Genomic DNA, 6,179 nt, shown 5'->3' with positions numbered 1-6,179 from the left:
CTACTGGACTTAGTTCTGTTTGCTTGTCTATTTTATGTCCTCCAGTTGTAAGCATAGTTCTCTGATTTGAGATCTTCCTTTTTTTTTTAATGGAAGATTTAGAGCTGTAAATTTCCCTTTCAGCACTGCCTTTGCTACATTCTATACATTTTGGCATATTGTGTTTTAATTTTCATCGTTTCAAGATATTTCATAATTTCCCTTTTGATTTTTTCTTTGACCCATTGGTTGTTTAAGAGTACATTGCTGGGAACACTTCCAGGAGGCTATCAAGCGCACTGTGATGTGTCCTTCCGGTGGCCTCCGGGCTGCTTTCCCCAGCACCCGGGGCCAATGGGCTGAAGTTGTGAACATGGAAGGGATGAATTAGCAGCCAGCCTGCCCTTGGGCTCAGTAAACTCTAACCACGGACCATGACCTTCTGTGGCAGTCGCTGAATTGCCATGGGCCGTTGTTGCTCTCCCTGCTTTGGAGAAAACAGCAGGACAGTCCACACTTCTGGAGCCTGCTAGGGTCGGTGGCTAAGTCTCCTCGGGGCCCACCATCCCAACAGCATTTATAGGACAGAAAAGAGAAGAAAGTTGGCAATACTGAAATACAAAAATTCATTTCCAAGAAAGTGGATTTGCTTTTTGCACATTCCTGGAAATCAGATGTACCTGCAGGTTCTGAAGTTAATGAAGACAGTGAAGACCATTGTGCAGTCATGCCATCTTTTTTCTTTTAAGATTTTTTTTTCTCTCCTCTTCCCCCCCCCCCAACTCCCCTGTAGTCTGCGCTCTGTGTCCATTTGCTGTGTGTTCTTCTTTGTCTGCTTCTATTGTTGTCAGTGGCATGGGAATCTGTGTTTCTTTTTTTGCATCATCTTGTTGTGTCAGCCCTCCGTGTGTGTGGCGCCATTCTCAGGCAGGCTGAACTTTCTTTCGTGCTGGGAGGCTCTCCTTATGGGGTGCACTCCTTGCACGTGGGGCTCTCCTATGCAGGGACACCCCTGTGTGGCACAGCACTCCTTGCACACATCAGCACTGCATGTGGACCAGCTCCACACGAGTCAAGGAGGCCCGGGGTTTGAACCACGGACCTCCCATGTGGCAGATGGACGCCCTAACCACTGGACCAAGTCTGCTTCCCTCATGCCACCTTTAGAGCAGTTCATGGAGATTTCCAGCATGGACCAGAGAAAACAGTTTTTCCAAGATATTGAGCATACTGATATAGTGATTGGAAGAATTAGTTCCATTCGGGAACTTGGGGCTTTCATGGTATTGATCTGTTTAAGTAGTAGCATTATGAGAGATATCTCACTTAGAAATCACAGCTCTTTGTCCATTAAGAGATATGTCTTCTCATAGTAACCACTGGGGTCCTTTATAGTATTGCCAAATTGGTGACATCATCCAAGCTGGAATCAAGGATTTTGACAGATATTATGAAAAGCTTGCAATATCTCTATATAGCTCATCTCTTCCACCACACCCATCTGGGATTAATCCAGGAGTAGTTGAATTCCTTCTAGGAAAACTAGGAATAGATGAATCTAATCCAGCATCTTTAATGAGAGGCCTACAAAGCAAAAATTTCTCTGAAGATGATTTTTCTTCTGAATTAATAAAGAAACAGTCTGCATCTTGGGCTTTAAAATGTGTGAAGATTGGACTTGATTATTTTAAGCTCAGACGTCATGTGGATGCTATGAATGAATACAATAAGCCTCTGGAAATAGGCAAACAAAATGTGGAAGCTTTGGTAGCTTGTTGAGCATTATATGCAACAAAAGGAAGTCTGAACAAAGCAATAGAAGAATTTGAGCTTGCAATGGAAAACTGTTCAAGTCACAGGAATGCAAGAAAATATCTCTGCCAGATGCTTGTAGAAAGAGGAGGACATTTAGAAGAAGAAGAAAAGTTTTTAAATGCTGAAGGTTGCTATAAGAAAGCTTTGGCTTCGGATGAGACTTTTAAAGATGCAGAGGATACATTGCAGAAATTTCACAAATATATGCAGAAAATCTTTGGAATTAAGAGAAAAACAAGTTGAAAAAGAAGACCAGAAAACTAAGAAAATAGAAACAAGTGCAGAAAAGTTGCATAAGGTCTTAAAGAGGAGAAGTGGTTAAAAAAGAGAAGAAAAAACATTATCTTCTTCCTCTTCGAGTGTTTCTTCTGTTGATGAATCAGTTTCTTCTTCGTCATTCTTTTCTGGTCACAGAAGACAAAAGAAACAGAAGAGAAACTGTTCAGGGTCTTCTCGCAGATCCAAAAGGTACTCATCTAAAGGGAAACGGACTTTGGCCCAGTGGTTAGGGCGTCCGTCTACCACATGGGAGGCCCGTGGTTCAAGCCCCGGGCCTCCTTGACCCGTGTGGAGCTGGCCCATGCGCAGTGCTGATGCGCGCAAGGAGTGCCGTGCCACACAGGGGTGTCCCCCGCGTAGGGGAGCCCCACGCGCAAGGAGTGCACCCATAAGGAGAGCCGCCCAGCGCGAAGGAGGGAGCAGCCTGCCGAGGAATGGCGCCGCCCACACTTCCCGTGCCGCTGACGACAACAGAAGTGGACAAAGAAACAAGACGCAGCAAAAAGACACAGAAAACAGACAACCGGGGAAGGGGAGGGGAATTAAATAAATTAAAAAAAAAAAAAGTTAAAAAATAAATAAATAAATAAAGCATCTTCAAATCAGATCAGAATAGAAAGGACGAGCGCTATCTCCTTCCAGCCAATACTTTGGCACCTTTCCTTCACCAAAAACAAGAAGTGGAAAACTATTGGACAAGCAAGATAGTTTAGAATATCAAAAGACACACGTAAAAGAGGAAGATAGATACTGTTAATTATTGCAAACCTCAGTGAATGCCATTTTTCTCCAACAAATACCATCTCTCTTCATCTTCATTTGAAATTATGGATGATTTTGGAGGTAGGCCTGATGATCCAAGAGATTTGTACAATAGCTATAAATCCCAGGCAGGTGGTAGCAAGACAGAAAAGCCATTTTTTAGTAGAAGAGATTCCTCAGATACCTTCTGTAGTAATTCAGATGACAATATAAAAGTTTATGGTTATAGAAGATTGAAGAGGCTGTAGAGGAAAGAAAAGAGCATTATAGAAGATGGGAGCCAGGTTCAGTGAGGTATTCCACTTCACTAGCAAATGCAGACTACCCTTGGAAGTCAAGTATATAAAAAATATACTTATTCTGAATCATATGACTTTAGTAAACATGATCAAAGATATCAATTAAATACAAATCAAGGTGAATATGAAAGGGAAGACAGTTATGGGGAGGATATTAAAACAGAGGGTCCAGAAGAAGATGGATTAAATAGCAAAGAGCAATCAGAAAGAAGGAGTTAAAAATTTTTACCTTGGGAAGTGGCTGTGGCTCAAGCAATTGAGCTACCATTTACCATATAGAGGACCCGGGTTCGATCCCTGTGACCTCCTGGTAAAAAACAAAGGGCATCCCAGACCTGCGTGGTGCAAAGTGGTAGAGGCCCTCATGTAGGACAGAGAGGTGCAGGCCCCTACGCAGAGAAGTGACACACCAAAAAGATGATGACACAACTAGAGAGAAAAAAATTTTTATCTCAAAATTTGCTCAGTATATTTAATCACATGACTGAATTTGAGAAAGAAAAAGGAAATAAGCCAAAAAGTTAATATGTCAAGGATATCAACAGCATTACAATTGCAATCATCAGCCAAAAGTGTGCTGATGCAAAATACCAGAAATCTGTTGGCTTTTATAAAGGGTATTTATTTGGGATAGAAGCTTACAGTTACCAAGCCATAAAGTGTAAGTTACTTGCCTCACCAAAGTCTTTTGCCACCTTTTGGGGCAAGATGGCTGCAGATATTCTGCCAAGAGTTCAGGCTTCTTGGATTCCTCTCTTCCCAGGTCTCCTTTTCTCATGGGCTCAGCTGCTGTGCTCTCTCCACAAGGCCAGCTATAGACTATCAAGTGAACGGCTCTGTCTCTCTGCCTGGGGCTTCTGCCATGTTTAAGGAGCTGTGTCTATTCCTCTGAGTTCTTCCCTTGTGTATTCACTTCCCAGGCTCCAGCTCAAAAACTCCTAACTCTGTACTTTGCCATGTCTGTGTCTTTTGCCCTACTGATATGGCCCAGTCAAAGTCTTAATCATAATTTAATCAATTAAAAGTGATATTTCTGACAGACCAGTTTACAAACATAATCCAGTAACTATTTTTGGAAATCATAAATAATGCCAAACTGCTACAACATTAAAGACTAAGCTTTTTAAAAAATTGTGTCTTAAGTTATAATAGTCCAGTTCAAAAGTCAGTCTCTGCTCCTAAAATTATTTTATTTGTAGAGATTGCAGAGAACAAATGCCTTTTAGTGTTTCTCAAATTATTTCATTGTAGATCCCCTTCTCACAGCCTGATTTTTAGACTTTTCATGTGTATATGTACAGCATTATATACTATAATGATGTATGAGAATTCCTGGCTTTACCTTGTACTTCCTGCTGGTTATTAAATTTGTGCATTGAACACTTAAAAAAAAAGGCACATTGTTTAATTTCCACATATTTGTGAATTTTCCAGTTCTCCCTTTGTTATTGATTTCTAGCTTCTTTCCATTGTAGTTGGAGAGATACATTGTATGATGTCAATATTTTTTAATTTATTGAGATTTGTTTTGGACACAACATATTGTCTATCCTGGAGAATGATTCATGTGCATTAGGGCAGAATGTGTATTCTGCTGTGGTTGGGTGAAATGTCTATATACTCTGTTAGGTCTAGGTGGTTTAGAGTACTGTTCAAATCTTCTATTTCCTTATTGATATTTTGTCTAGATGTTCTGGCCCTTATTGAAAGTGTAGAAGTGAGGTCTCCTCCTATTAGTGTGGAACTGTCTATTTCTCCCTTCCAATCTGTCAATATTTTCTTCATATATTTTGGGACTTTGCCATTAACTGCTTATATATATTTATAATTTTTATGTCTTCGTGTTGAATTGAACCCTTTATCAGTATATTTTGACCTTCTTTGTCCATTAAAACAGTTTTTTACTTAAACTCTATTTAATCTGCTTTAGTATAGCTACACACCTCCCTTTTGATTACTATTCGTGAGGTGTGTATTTTTTCCATCCTTTTGCTTTCACCCTACCTGTGTCTTTGAATTTTAGGTGAGTTTCTTGTAAACAGCATATAGTTGGGTCATGTTTTTTAATCCATTCTGCCAATCTCTGCCTTTTGACTGGAGAATTTAATCCATTTACATTTAAAGTAGCTACTGGGAATGCTGGACTTTCTTCTGTCATTTTGCTATTTTCCCATGGTAAGTCTTATGCCTTTTTTGACCCTCAGTTTTTCTGTTAATGCTTACTTTCATGTTTACTCATTTTTTTGCACTGTGCCGTCATGAGTCTCTTCTCATTTTTCTGCATATATTTTTCATATATTTTTGTGGTTTCTTTACATGAGGCTAAAATTTAACATCCTAAATCTATAACAATCACAGTTAATTTGATACCTGCTTAACTTGAATAGCATACACATACACTTTTTCTATACTCCCCGGTCCCCACCATTTTTTGTACTTGTTACAAATGATATCTTTTTATACTGTAAGTCCAAAACCATAGATTTATCATTATTTTTATGTATTTGAATTTTGGGACCTGTAAGAAGTAAAAAGTGGAGTTACATACCAAAAAATACAGTAGTAATAGCCTTTATAATTACCAATATGGTTGCCTTTGCTGGAGATCTTTATTTATTTATTCCACTTTCATCCACTGTATAGCATCCTTTCTTTTCAGTCTGAAGAACTCCCTTTAGCATTGCTTTTAAGGCAGGTCCAGTGGTGACAAATTCCTTCAGCTTTTTAAAATATGGAAATATCTTAATTTCTTCCTCATTTTCTGAAAGAAGTTCTCACCAAATATAAAATTCTGGGTTGACAGTTACTTTCTTGCAGCACTTTAAATATCTCATCCCACTGCCTTCTTGGCTCCATGGTTTCTGATGGGAATTCAAATCCCCCTCTATTCCCTTTGAAACAGACTTTCACTTAATCTTACTGGGATTCCCTTGTATGTAACTCATTGCTTTTCTCTTGCAGCTTTCAGAACTCTCTCCATGTCCTTGTTTTGGGACAGTTTGATTCCTATGTCTTCTCTTTGAGTTTATCCTGTTCAGTATTTGA

The 6,179-nt window shown here is 39.4% G+C and overlaps 1 pseudogene; it reads left to right on the top strand.

The window, feature by feature from the left end:
• The first annotated feature begins 403 nt into the window (after positions 1-403).
• LOC101427768 (tetratricopeptide repeat protein 14-like) lies at positions 404-5,934 on the top strand (annotated as a pseudogene).
• The last annotated feature ends 245 nt before the right edge of the window (positions 5,935-6,179 follow it).

Source organism: Dasypus novemcinctus, chromosome 19, assembly GCF_030445035.2.
Source record: "Dasypus novemcinctus isolate mDasNov1 chromosome 19, mDasNov1.1.hap2, whole genome shotgun sequence".
Taxonomy (NCBI): Eukaryota; Metazoa; Chordata; class Mammalia; order Cingulata; family Dasypodidae; genus Dasypus; species Dasypus novemcinctus.
This window is presented reverse-complemented; position numbering and strand designations above follow the sequence as displayed.